General features: G+C 32.1%; 2 long non-coding RNA genes across 2 annotated transcripts; both read left to right on the forward strand.

The window, feature by feature from the left end:
• The first annotated feature begins 9,707 nt into the window (after positions 1 to 9,707).
• Positions 9,708 to 10,175, forward strand: LOC104647310 (uncharacterized). The gene is made up of 2 exons (XR_741367.4): positions 9,708 to 9,799; positions 9,914 to 10,175. It is a non-coding gene; the product is annotated as an uncharacterized lncRNA (long non-coding RNA).
• Positions 10,176 to 11,744: 1,569 nt separating this feature from the next.
• On the forward strand, positions 11,745 to 13,272 carry LOC138348382 (uncharacterized). Its single transcript, XR_011220985.1, has 3 exons — positions 11,745 to 11,829; positions 11,913 to 12,023; positions 13,115 to 13,272. It is a non-coding gene; the product is annotated as an uncharacterized lncRNA (long non-coding RNA).
• Positions 13,273 to 14,150: the final 878 nt, after the last annotated feature.

The raw sequence follows: 14,150 nt of genomic DNA on the forward strand, positions 1-14,150 counted from the left end.
CGGTCTCGATAGTTCATGAGTTTTTAGATGTGTTTCCCGCAGACCTTCCGGGTATGCCACCGAATAGAGATATTGACTTCTGCATTGATCTTGAACCGGGTACTCGCCCCATTTATATACCCCCTTATAGAATGGCTATCGCGGAGTTAAGAGAGTTAAAGGCCCAACTTCAAGAGTTGCTAAGCAAAGACTTTATTAGACCAAGTGCATCTCCATGGGGTGCTTCGGTATTATGTGTGAAGAAAAAGGATGGGAGTTTTAGGATGTGCATAGACTACAGGCAGTTGAACAAGGTAACTATTAAGAACAAGTATCCCATTCCTCGCATTGATGACTTGTTCGATCAGTTACAAGGTGCTTGTGTCTTCTCTAAGATTGACTTGAGATCCGGTTATCACCAATTTAAGATACGGGCAACGGATGTGCCAAAGACTGCTTTTCGGACCAGGTATGGGCATTACGAATTTGTAGTGATGTCTTTTGGTCTTACGAATGCCCCTGCTGCTTTCATGAGCTTGATAAACGGGATTTTTAAGACATATCTGGATCTATTTGTGATCGTATTTATTGATGATATATTGGTATACTCAAAGAGCAAGAAGGAACATGAGGAGCACTTGAGAATTGTATTGAAAATGTTGAGGGAGAAAAAGCTTTATGCCAAATTCTCCAAGTGTGAGTTTTGGCTAGATGCAGTGTCCTTCTTGGGGCATGTGGTTTCGAAGGATGGGGTGATGGTAGATCCTTCTAAGGTTGAGACAGTGAAGAATTGGGTAAGACCTACTAATGTGTCAGAAATAAGAAGCTTTGTTGGTTTAGCTAGCTACTACCGTCGATTTGTCAAGGGGTTCTCTTCCATTGCTTCCCAATTGACGAACTTGACTAAGCAAAATGTTCCATTTGTATGGTCGGATGAATGTGAAGAAAGCTTTCAAAAGCTCAAGACTTTGTTGACTACTGCACCAATCCTTACCCTGCTAGTGGAAGGTAAGAATTTCATTGTCTATTGTGATGCATCCTATTCGGGTTTGGTGCAGTGCTAATGCAAGAGAAGAATGTAATTTCTTATGCTTCAAGGCAATTAAAGGTGCATGAACGCAATTATCCGACCCATGATTTGGAATTGGCTGCGGTAGTGTTTGCCTTAAAGCAATGGAGACACTATCTATATGGAGTTAAGTGTGAAGTATACACGGATCATCGTAGCCTACAGTATGTCTTTACTCAAAAAGATTTGAATTTGAGACAAAGGAGATGGATGGAACTACTGAAGGACTACGATATCACTATCTTGTATCATCCGGGAAAGGCTAATGTTGTGGCAGACGCCTTAAGTAGAAAGGCAGGGAGCATGGGAAGTCTAGCTCACTTGCAAGTTTCTAGACGTCCATTGGCTAGAGAGGTTCAGACTCTGGCTAACGACTTCATGAGGTTAGAAGTAAATGAGAAGGGAGGATTGTTGGCTTGTGTGGAGGCGAGATCTTCTTTTCTTGACCAGATTAAGGGAAAACAGTTTGATGATGAGAAACTAAACCGAATTCGGGATATGGTGTTACGAGGAGAGGCTAAGGAAGCACAAATCGATGAGGAAGGTGTTTTGAGAATCAAGGGAAGGGTATGTGTACCCCGCGTTGATGATTTGATCAACACTATTCTGACAGAGGCTCATAGTTCAAGGTATTCTATACATCCTAGTGCAACCAAGATGTATCGTGACCTAAAGCAACACTTTTGGTGGAGTAGAATGAAGCGTGATATTTTTAATTTTATTGCCAAATGTCCAAACTGCCAGCAAGTAAAGTATGAACACCAGAGGCCCGGAGAAACACTTCAGAGAATGCCCATTCCTGAATAGAAGTGGGAGAGAATTGCAATGGACTTCGTGGTTGGTCTTCCAAAGACATTGGGTAAGTATGACTCTATTTGGGTGATTGTTGATAGGTTAACTAAGTCTGCTCATTTCATTCCGGTCAAGGTGACTTACAATGCAGAGAAGTTAGCCAAAATCTATGTCTCAGAAATTGTTCGGTTGCATGGGGTTCCACTCTCCATCATATCAGATTGAGGTACGCAGTTTACTTCTAAGTTTTGGAAAACATTGCATGCGGAATTGGGTACTAGGTTGGACCTTAGTACTGCGTTCCATCCTCAGACCGATTGTCAGTCTGAGAGAACGATTCAAGTGTTGGAGGATATGCTTCGCGCATGTGTGATAGAATTTGGTGGTCATTGGGATAACTTCTTACCCTTAGCGGAGTTTTCATACAATAATAGCTATCACTCAAGTATTGATATGGCTCCATTCGAAGCATTGTATGGGAGGAGATGTAGGTCTCCCATTGGTTGGCTTGATGCATTTGAGGTTAGACCTTGGGGTACTGACCTTTTGAGGGATTCATTGGAGAAAGTGAAATCTATTCAAGAAAAGCTTTTAGCGGCTCAAAGCAGGCAGAAAGAATATGCGGATCGAAAGGTTAGAGACATGGAGTTTATGGAGGGTGAGCAAGTCTTGCTGAAGGTGTCACCCATGAAAGGGGTGATGCGGTTTGGTAAGCGAGGTAAGCTAAGCCCAAGGTATATTGGTCCATTTGAAGTTCTGAAGCGCGTGTGGGAGGTAGCTTATGAATTAGCCTAGCCCCCAGGACTGTCAGGAGTGCATCTGGTATTCCATGTGTCTTTGTTGAAAAGATACCATGGGGATGGAAACTACATCATCCGTTGGGATTCCGTTTTGCTTGATAAGAATTTGTCTTATGAGGAGGAACCTGTTGCCATTTTAGACAGAGAAGTTCGCAAGCTGAGGTCAAGGGAGATTGCATCCATCAAAGTTCAATGGAAGAATCGACCCGTCGAAGAAGCCACTTGGGAGAAAGAGGCTGATATGCGAGAAAGATACCCACACCTGTTTACAGATTCAGGTACTCCTTCTCGCCCTTGTTTTCCTTCTTGTGATCGTTCGGGGACGAACGATGGGTAAATTGGTATCTATTGTAACGACCTGTTTAGTCGTTTTGAGCAGCAGATTTTATTTTTGGAAAAACAGACTGAGATGACGGAACCCACGACGGACCCTCATGGGCATGATGGACCGTCGAGGGTATCTCGTTCCAAAATACTTAGAATTTTGAAAATTGGGTACTGAAATCGACTCTCTGAACTTCGTAACGGAATGGCAGGACGGACCGTCACAGACTCTTCAGAGAAATTGAGTCTCTGAAGTCTGTGACGGAGCAACAGGACAGACCGTCGCAGGCGCGACGGGCCGTCACAGGCTGCGTAATCCCAGACTGGGTCGGATTTCTATAATTATTTTAAGGGGAGTTTTGGAATATTCCTGCTTTAATTATAAAGTTAGTGGGTTAATTTTAATAAGTCTAATTACTTGGGGGTTAAAAGAGGTAACCTTAAGTTAATTAGTGGGTTATTATTGCCATCTTTTGTCCTTAATTATATGCTAATTAGGGTAAAAGAAAGAGGGTGTGAATAAGAAAAGTAGAAAGAACAAAGAGAGAGAGAGAGGATCGAACGAGAAAGAGAGAAAAGGAAGAACAAAGCTTGGGGAAATTGCTTGCTTGATCACTAATCTTCGGTGGAAGTAGGTTATGATTTTTATACTATTCGTAGTTAACTCTTAATAGCGAATGATATGTGTTGGGTTGTATTGTAAAGTCTTCTATATGCTTAATTGTATGCTTGCATGAATGTGATTATATAATTGTGATGAAATAAGCATGATGAAGCTATTGAATCCCAAATCTTGAAAATCTCTTGTTATTAATGATGCCTTGGTATAAGAAAAGGCTTGATGAACTAAAGTAATGAGATGATGATGCCTTGGTATAAGAGAAGGCTTGATGAACTAAAGTAATGAGATGGTGATGCCTTGGTATAAGAGAAGGCTTGATGAATTAATAGAATGAGAATTAGGGGATCGGGTGTCACGAACCGACACGTAGAATTAGGGGATCGGGTGTCACGAACCGACACGTAGAATTACGGGATCGGGTGTCACGAACCGACACGTAGAATTAGGGTATCGGGTGTCACGAACTGACACGTAGAATTAGGGGATCGGGTGTCACAAACCGACACGTAGAATTAGGGGATCGGGTGTCACAAACCGACACGTAGAATTAGGGGATCGGGTGTCACGAACCGACACGTAGAACTAGGGGATCGGAGTGTCACGTTCCGACACATAGTAGTAAGGGAGCGGAGTGTCACGTACCGACACAAGAATAAAGGTGATGAATCTTGAAAGATGTTAATATACTCAATCTAATGAGCCTAATTCCCATATGAGTATGATATGGAGGCTTGAATCCTCATGAGTGTACTTGACGTTATTTATCAAAGATTCTTGTACATGTTGTTGCTACAGATTGAGTATTGTAGTTGATTTATGATATTATTTGATGCATATTGTTTTCTATTTTCAGTTGGCCGATGATATCTACTCAGTACCCGTGTTTTGTACTGACCCCTACTTGTATGTTTCTTTCCTTGTTATTTGTGGAGTGCAGCAAACGTGCCGTCGTCTTCAACTCAACCGCAACTCTAGCCAGTCTTCATTACACCGGATTTCAGGGTGAGCTAATGCTTCTAGCTTGGACTGGATCTTCCTCTTCATGTCTTGATGCCTTGAAGTTCCGGCATGGACTAGCTTTTTATGTATTTTAGCTTCTTAGATACTCTTAGATTAGTAATTTGAGGATAGATGTTCTTGTGATGATGACTTCCAGATTTTGGGGATAATAATAAATGTTTGAGTTTTAGAAGTTATTTGATTTATTTTGTGAATGAGTTTTTAAGTCTTCCGCAATGTATTTAGTTCATTATGTTTGAAATGATGGGGTTTAGATTGGTTGGTTCGCTCACATTGGAGGATAAATGTGGGTGCCAGTCACGGCCCAATTTGGGTCGTGACAAATCAATTTTCGTATTTTGAACCTTTCTAATTACTCCTTTGTCATCTGGACCCTAAACTAAATAAAATACAATATTTGAAATCCCTTTCTCATAATTTATGTGTGCGTGTATTACACTAAATTTACACATGAAATTCCACGTCTTTTTTTAATAATACGTCAGTATTATTATTATTTTTTAATGACACATCAGAAATTAAATATTTAAAATAAATATTATTTTTTATAAAGGTAGAATTCTTTTTCTCTCTCTATACTCATTTTGCATATTTCCACTTCATCTTATCCTCCCTACCCTCTTCTTCCTCCCCACCCTCTACCCTTCACTCAAAAAATAAAAATCACCACCTGCCCTTATCCGTTTTCTTTTCTTCTATTTTCTTACGGACAAAATATATATTCTTTTGTATATCCCGCCGGCAATATGAAATTCCGATCATAAATTTCATCTTTCTCCTCCATCAATGTCGTCTCCACCCTGTTCCTCCGCCAAAAGGGATGTTTTCCGATCATGACCTCTTTTTGTTCCATTAAGCTTGTCTTCATACAAAAAGAGACGTTTCTTCCATTTAAAATTGTCTTCTACAAAAAAAAAAGTGACATTGAGAATGAGTCTTGAAAAGAAAATCTTGAATTTTAAATTAGATCTAAATTAATCTTTCTTTGTTTTCTTTTATTTTTCTTACTTTGTAAGGCTTTTGTAGTTGAAATTTTACTCTTTAATGGTGGTATTTGGTGAAACTAAAATGATTTTTTTTATAAAAAAAAAATCTGAATCTACTAATGGGGTGAGGGTGACTGAAAAGAGGAGTTGAAACAAAGATGGAGTGGTGGATGGTTGAAACCCGAAAGAAGGGTTGGTGTGGATATGGAGTTGGGAATGGCTAAAAAAGGGGGATAGAGCAGATATGGGGAGAGGGACGGCTGAAAAGGGGGTTTGAAGTAGCATGTTGGCTGATAAGGAAGGTTTGAGCGGTGATAAGGGTGGGGATGGGGGATGAATAAAGAAGATGAGGTGAGGGGAAGAAGAAACTTTTTTTAAAAAAATATTATTTTGTTTTTATTAAAATTAAATATGTTCTTCACTTGCTTTTGGGCGTGTGTTTTACACTCTCTCGCCAACTCATTCATTTTAATGTCACATAAGCATGATCAATGGTCACAATGGTTTGAAATATTGTGTTTTAATGAGTTGAAGGGTCCAATTGACAAATGGTTAAATAGAAGAGTTCATAATACAAATGCATACAAGTATAGGGGTTCATCAGATCATTTCGCCAAAATTTAATTGAAGACACATTATTACAAATATTTTTAGTTAAATAGTATTGTGTACACATATTGATATATAACGTGGTTTAATGAGGATACATTCAATCATGTTCATATAAAAATGATAACTAATTCAAAACCACTTATTAACCTTATTTCACATACCAATCTTAATTGATACTTTAATAAATAGAAGTATCTCAAAATGAACATGATACTTTATTGTATACACCGAATACAATACACATATTAAACATTTTCATCTACTATTCTTAATTAATACATTAATAACCAAAAGTAACTTAAAACGAACATGATACTTAGCCTACGACTGCACGTAACACATGTTATCTGTGTATCATGATAAATTTATTAACAAATAAATTATAAAAAAAATGAAGAACAATATCAGATATTTCTATCACATACATTTTGTTATTATCTTTTTTAACTTTACAAAATTGAAGTTATGCTTTATTTTGTATTTTGCCTTTACAGCCTTTAGACTTGTCTTATGATTGTACAATTGCTTCACTTTCATAACAGAAATACTTGTATCTGATATGTAATTTTCCACCTCCATTTTCTGGTATGTATAGAAATCACCAATTTTTTATTCAACAATGATTGGAGTCTTTGCGTCGTTTTTTCACCTTCATTACACAATTGCACTTGTTGTTACATCGAAGTTTTGTATCTCTTCATCACTTTTATCTTATGTATCGATGCATAAGGGATACATATATCGAATCTCACCTCATATTTCTTAATTTATATGTACAATTTCAAACCCTTTTCATTTCGAATACACAATGGAGACGAATTACTTACTACAACGTATCTAATATCAATATTTTTTTAATTCATCAATATCCAATTCAGCTGCAATTGCTGAAATAAGATTCACGAATGAAATATTTTTCCCAACTACTATTCCATCACTTCTGTATCGCTTGTATCTAACATCACATTCTCATAATCTAGAATGCCTTAACAAGATCAAAATATTCATTACGAACCTTCACAAACTGCGTTCTAAACTTTTCGATGAAAAGGGAGAAGGCTTTATAATTTGAAATTTCTAATTCAGCTAGAGTTTTATAAACGACTGATTGGTTGAAGGAAGAAACGTACGCGTGATTTGTGAGAGATAGTTATAATTTTTGTTTTTAATTTCTTATTTAACGCATTAAACTGATAACAACAGCTTATTAACTAATGTAGTCGCCTACAATATTATGTATCAAAAAGACACTAAAAAGAGATTTTTTTGTAATTTATGAAAGATTAGGGATATGAAGTAATTTATTTCTTATACTATGTTATAAAATATTTAGCATATCTACAAATTAATAACCAATAAACCTCAAAATCAAACAAAACAAACCAATACTCTACCCTAACTTCATTTTACCATCTTCTACTTGTGGGCTAAACAAATCATATATGGGTTTTTAAGTAATGGGCCTAAGATGGAAATTTTTCAAAATGTTAATATTGTCACATTTAAAAGCATCAATTCTCAACACTTTTAATATTTAGTAAAAATGTCAAATATTTAGTTTATTATGTATCTTGTTTAAATTTTATTTAAAGAATATAATTATTAACGAACAAAAAGGAGAAATTTAGGGGAGAAAACTTTTTAAAATAGGAACAATTGCTTAGAAGTCTCATCAGTTACAAAAATTCAAAAGTAAACACAAATTCAAAAAAAATAAACACAAAAAGCTCACCCCACCTGTTCATCAAATTTCTAGTATCGATTTTTAAATTTTCATTGATAATACTCAATTTATGTTGAAATGAATTCGATTAAATCGCGTTTTAAATTTTTTTATTTTTTAGAATATTGTATCAATTTCAACAGATTGTAGTATTTTCATTATGTATGCTATTCTTTTTCTAGAATCACGTATCTTTCTTTAATCATATTCATATGTAATGACTTTATTATATTGGAATACAATTCGTAATTTTTTTGTGATACAAATTAAAGAAATTATTTTTTTTGCAGTTATGTAATACAATTTTGATCACTAAGATTCAATTTTAGTTTCACTATGCAAGTAAAATATCAATTCTAATTTAAATGGTAAAGTGAGCACACAAAATACAAAATTTGTTGATATACAATTATGATGAAAACATAATAAAAAAAAATACAAACTTTTTGTCATTGAAATTGAGACTAAAATACGAAATGAGCACAAAAAATACTCACGTCAGTTGGAATACAAAATTGACTTTGTTGGTATATCATTATGATGAACACAAAAAATACAAACTTTTCTGAATACAATGTGTGAATTAAATACAAAATGATCATAGTAAAATACTCACCACAATTTGATATTCAATTTTAATTTGAATTGTAAAGTTAACACATAAAATATAAAAATTGTTGGTATACAATTATGATGAAAACATAATGAAAAAAAATTACAAACTTTTTGTCATTGAAAATTAAGATTGAAATACAAAATGAGCACAATAAATACTTACTTCAGTTTAAATACAAATGTGACTTTGTTGGTATACCATTATGATGAATACAAAATTAAAAAAAAAATATAACTTATTTGCATACAAAGTGATATTGAAATACAAAATAAACAAATTAAAATACAAAATTATCGTCATTTGTGTTCTAAGTTTCAATTGTTATATTCGAAAAATAGAACATTGTTGATTAAGTTGAATACCTCTAATAATTATCTTAGATTCTGCCATTGGAGAGTGATCTAGAGTTTATCAAATCGAAAAAGTGATTTCAACTACAAACAACAATTTTGAACGATTTATACAAAAATAAAACCATAAAGCAAATATTGAAAAACGGATAAAGACTTATATTTTGATAAAAGGGATTGTGTGAATATCTTTATAAATATATTTTTCTGGAAAAGAAGAAGAAGAGAGAGACAGATTTTGAAATGGAAAAGAATTGGAAGATGAAAAAATGAGAGAGAGAGAAAATATTTCATTTTTTTAAATATATATGAATGAGGATTAATTGAAAAGTTTGTAATTAAAATGAAATAAAATAGGAATTAAATTAGAATACACAATCCTTTCAAAATTAATGACATTTTGACTAATATTTATAAAGTATGAAGATTTTTATTAATTAAATTAAGTTATTTGACTAATTTGCTAATTTTTCCATTTATTTATTTGGGTGAGATAGAAAACTCACTATAATTTAACCAAATTATTTTAATTATTACCCGTATATTAAGGGAGAACAAATTAAATGTATATCACATACTTTAAAAACATTTTTACTTCCTTTTATGGTTAGTAATTAGAATTTTAATAGTTCTTTGACTAACCTTTCCACATAGTACAAAGAATTTTGTTGACCCATTAACCAAATTTAGAAATGTATAAAAAAACAGTCACTGAAGTCAAAAATAAGACTATTGTAATAACTATTTTCTTTTGCAAGTTCTCAATGCTAAATACTATATAAGGTTGTGTATAATAAGAACTAAGAAACACTCTGAAATTCTTAAAAGATTTTATATTTTATATAAAGATGAGCAAAACTTCGATTATGACACTTTTTGTTATTGCTTTGATGATTGTTTCTTTTGGTTAGTCTATTTTGTTTTCTCTTTTTATTTTCCCTTCAGATCAATTTATTTTGTAATTTTTTACTTTGTTGATACGTATTGTAAAATGCTAACGATTATTTTGTAATTTTTTAGATGTGGCGATAGGCATAACAAGATGTCACACATCAGCAGATTGTCCGAGTTATGGAAATGCGTACCCAAAATGTATTTGTATTGAGTTAATATGTATATGCCGTTCACTCAACACCCACTCTGTTGATCATGAAGATAGTGGTTCAAGTGGCAAGTATTAACCTTGAAAAAATTTCTATAAAGTTATATTGAAAATGTCTCATTTCGTCTTGTTTACATGATGAAAAATTTGCAATAAAATAATTAGTTGGTTGCATCATGATATGAGATTTTTGTTTCTTTTACTATTTTAGATCTTAGAGTTATTTTTTTCCGTCTAATTAATTTATCATGATTATTATAAAGGGAAAAAATGAATAGATATATCCTATAATTTTGTAACTTAGATGAATATATTGTTCGTGGTTTGATGCGTATATAACCTTATCGTTAAAAAAATGATGCATTTGTGTAAAATTGTAAACAAAGAATAAAATTTAGGAAAGCTAACTCTACAGTTCGTCGTTAATTTATTTCAAAAGAATAATATAACTAAGTATAGGCCAGGTTGGGCTATGATTCATCGTTTAGTCTATATTAACTCAATCCACCGTAACTAAGTATATTTTAGGCAAAATTAGGGATGACTCATTTATTGATACAGTCCATCTTGATCCAACCTATTTTAGTAATCATCGATTTGTCACACCTAGTAAAATGACCTTAAAAATGATGTGCATTAGAGAGTCTTTGACGAAAATCATTCCTTAATTATGATTCAAATTTAATGTACATCCTTGTATTATTTAAGTGAACAAAAAATATTTTTATACTATTCAAAAATAACCAGAATCATCCCTTAGTCTATTTTTTAAAGAAGTTGATTAAATCACTAAAAGAATATTTATTTTTAATTTGATCATGTCTTAGCCACGACGAATAGATCAAAGCTACCTAAAAGAATAAGGATAACAGATAGAAAATGAATATTTTATTCTCATATTTTAAAGTTTGTGTTGTTAGTTTATATGTTTTTGCATCATGAAGTAAATTGACTTGCAACAATACATAAGTAAAATATTTATACAGTAGTTAGAAAGATTATGTAAAAAAAAAACATTTTAAAAATATTACGTGCAATTATTTAGAGTTTCTTTAATAAAAAATACATATGTAGTACGTATATACTATATATATATACACACACAATGTGATTCACATTTTATACAATATACATAAATACTAAAAATTAAGTGAAATTATATGTAGGCGTTATGTTGTGAAAATTAAATAATAAGTAATTACTTTATTTGAAATTTTTGAAGTTGGAAATGTAATTGACCATATTTTTCACAAAAAATTAGCATTTGAATACATTTGATCTGAATATGATTTAAACCCTCAATTTTTAAAAATTAAAAAAATCGACCAACTTGACTTGCTTAAACATATGTACATATATTCATTCGACGTGATACATTTTTTGTTGGTGGCGTGAATTTCTTAAAAACATAGACAAAATAATGAATCTTGCAACTTTAAAGATAATACAAAAATATTTTTTGTTCACTTATATAACACAGAAATGTATTTTAGATTTAGATTGTACTTTAGATTTAGTTGCGCTCATTTTAACCGAATTTATTTAACCCAAACTGCATAGTTGACACTCATAATTAATGTAAATTTCTATATTGACTAACTTAGAAAAAAACCAAAAAAATTGTCAAGGTTTGTTATTTATTATACAATAGACATTTTTTCTTTGGTCAACTTTCCATAGACAAATATTTGGTCATCATGGACTATGTACTATATATATAAGTGGTGGTCAGAATCATATTCTAAACTCAAAAAATTATTTTATTCACATAACATGGCCAAGACTTTGTTATTGACTGTGTTTCTGGTAGCTACCTTCTTGGTCATTTCACAAGGTTTTGTCACAACAATTTTATTTATAACTGAATCCTCTTAGAATTATGTGTTTAAGATGCTAACTAGTTTTATAATTTTTCAGATGTTGTGCTATGTGTGAGTACATGTAATAATGTATCAGATTGTCTTCCAATGGTATGCCATGCTGGGCGTCCAATGTGTGTACGAGGCATATGCAGATGTCATCCTGAAGGTATTTACCTCTCTTTTTACACAAATTATATCATTAGGGGTCACACTTAATATAATGTGTAGATATAAACTTAGACATCGGGAGGCGATAGATCGGAACGGGATCACCGGATCGAAACGAATCGGTATTGGACCGGAACGGAATGAGTTGACCGGTTCGTTGATCGGTACCGGAACGAACCGGACCGAAATTATCGGGACAGATATTCGGTTCTGTCCCATTCCACCTGGGTGGAACCGGAGCGAACCAGGATGGAACGGGATGACCCATATAGTTGTTTCAAAAAATGATTTTTTTGAATTACGAAAATATGATTTTTATTTTTTATTTTTATAGGTTTAAATTAATAGTTTTTTAAATTTATAATGTAATTTTTTTACTTAAGTTATTTTAAAGATATTTTTTTATAAAAAATTTTACTTATTGAGTTTTCAAGTTAAGTCTAATTAGATTTAAATCTTTTGAAGTTTATAAGTTATTACTTATTATTTATTAATATGTTATGGTTTATAAGTAATATCTATATAAATAAATTAAATTTGTAATTTTAAAAAATTAAATAAAAATAAGGATAGAAAAATTACACAAATTAAATAGTATCAATTCAAATTTATTTAAATTTGTATTATAAATTACAATTTCAATTTACAACTACTAGTAGAGTGCATAGTTTACGCAACCACCTTCTAGGAAGGTTCTGTTTCAACTAAGTCTCGAATGCAATACTAATAGGGGGTAATTGAGTTACTTGGGTAGTATTTATTATTTAATATAAAATATAAATTATAATTTATAAATATATAATATAAATTAATTTATAAATATTAATTAATCGGAATCGGACAGGAACCGAAATAAACCGAGATATACCGCTACCAGTATGCTGGTACTAAACATCGATTCTTTTCCGTTCCGTATCCCGAATCGGAATATCCTCTTTCCGTCCCGTAGGCAACCGAACCGGGATGAACCAGGACGAACAGAACCGATACCAATACATCCCGTTCCGTTGCCCAGCCTTAACTATAATCCTCTCGAAATTATGTTCTTTTAAGATGCTAACGTGTTTTATAATTATTTTATAAATGCAGTGACAGGTGATAAGATTCATACATGTAATGGTTCGTCAGAATGTATCAATTAAAAGAAATGTACGATTGGATTTCCAATTTGTGTTGGAGGGGTATGCAAATGTGGTGAACATTAAAAATGTTACAAAAAAATTATTTGTATTCACTTACATAATTTAATCAAAATATCTACTTTCCTATGAAATATTATTATCTTTAAGTATTGTGCTAAATACTAAATTGAGACTTTCTTTTTTTTTAGAGTTTTCATCATTGTTAATAAGATTAGTTTAATCAGGTCAACAAGCTCAAATAATATAAAACCAAGAAAATAATTTTAAACTCACATTAATTTATCGTGCATCATTGAAAAATATCGAATATTCAAAATGATGGTATTCGATGTAAGTGATTATTATATCAAGAACATTAAATAATGTGATACAGTAGATGCGGTCGCTTCTCCTTTAATTAGAGTCTCAATTTGAGACTTGAATATGAAAAAAATCCGTAAATAGCACTTCTAGCAAAATGATCTTATTGCGGTATAAATTCAAATTAATTGAGTTTCACTGTGGATATCAATCGTCAAATGAAAAATTAAAAAAAAATGAATTCTTACCCCATAATTAATCATGTAAAGATCTCAATTTTTAGCCGTTGCATTATACGAGATTTGTTATTAAAAAAGATTGAGCAAATTTCTATACAAAAAGTGTACTTAATAGACTTATTACTTTCCATAAACCAAAGATTTCTTTAGCCAAATTTAATTTCAAGATTTTTAATGAAAACTTTTGTAATTGGGAGTAACTTTCTCCTATAGAAGGAAAAATAGTAGGTGAATAATTTAATTTAATTTATTTAATTGCATTATCTTTGCACAAAACAAAAAAAAATCACTTAAATTAACATTTTTAGGTGATTTTAGAATTTTAAAATAGTATATCACCAAAAGATTATATCATCATACGAAGTTGTTGCATTTATTTTCAAACTAAGTACCAAGTAAAAGATTTTTAAAAATAACATCTTTAAGTATGTAATAAATTGACAT

Source organism: Solanum lycopersicum, chromosome 5, assembly GCF_036512215.1.
Source record: "Solanum lycopersicum chromosome 5, SLM_r2.1".
In the NCBI taxonomy this organism is placed as follows: domain Eukaryota; kingdom Viridiplantae; phylum Streptophyta; class Magnoliopsida; order Solanales; family Solanaceae; genus Solanum; species Solanum lycopersicum.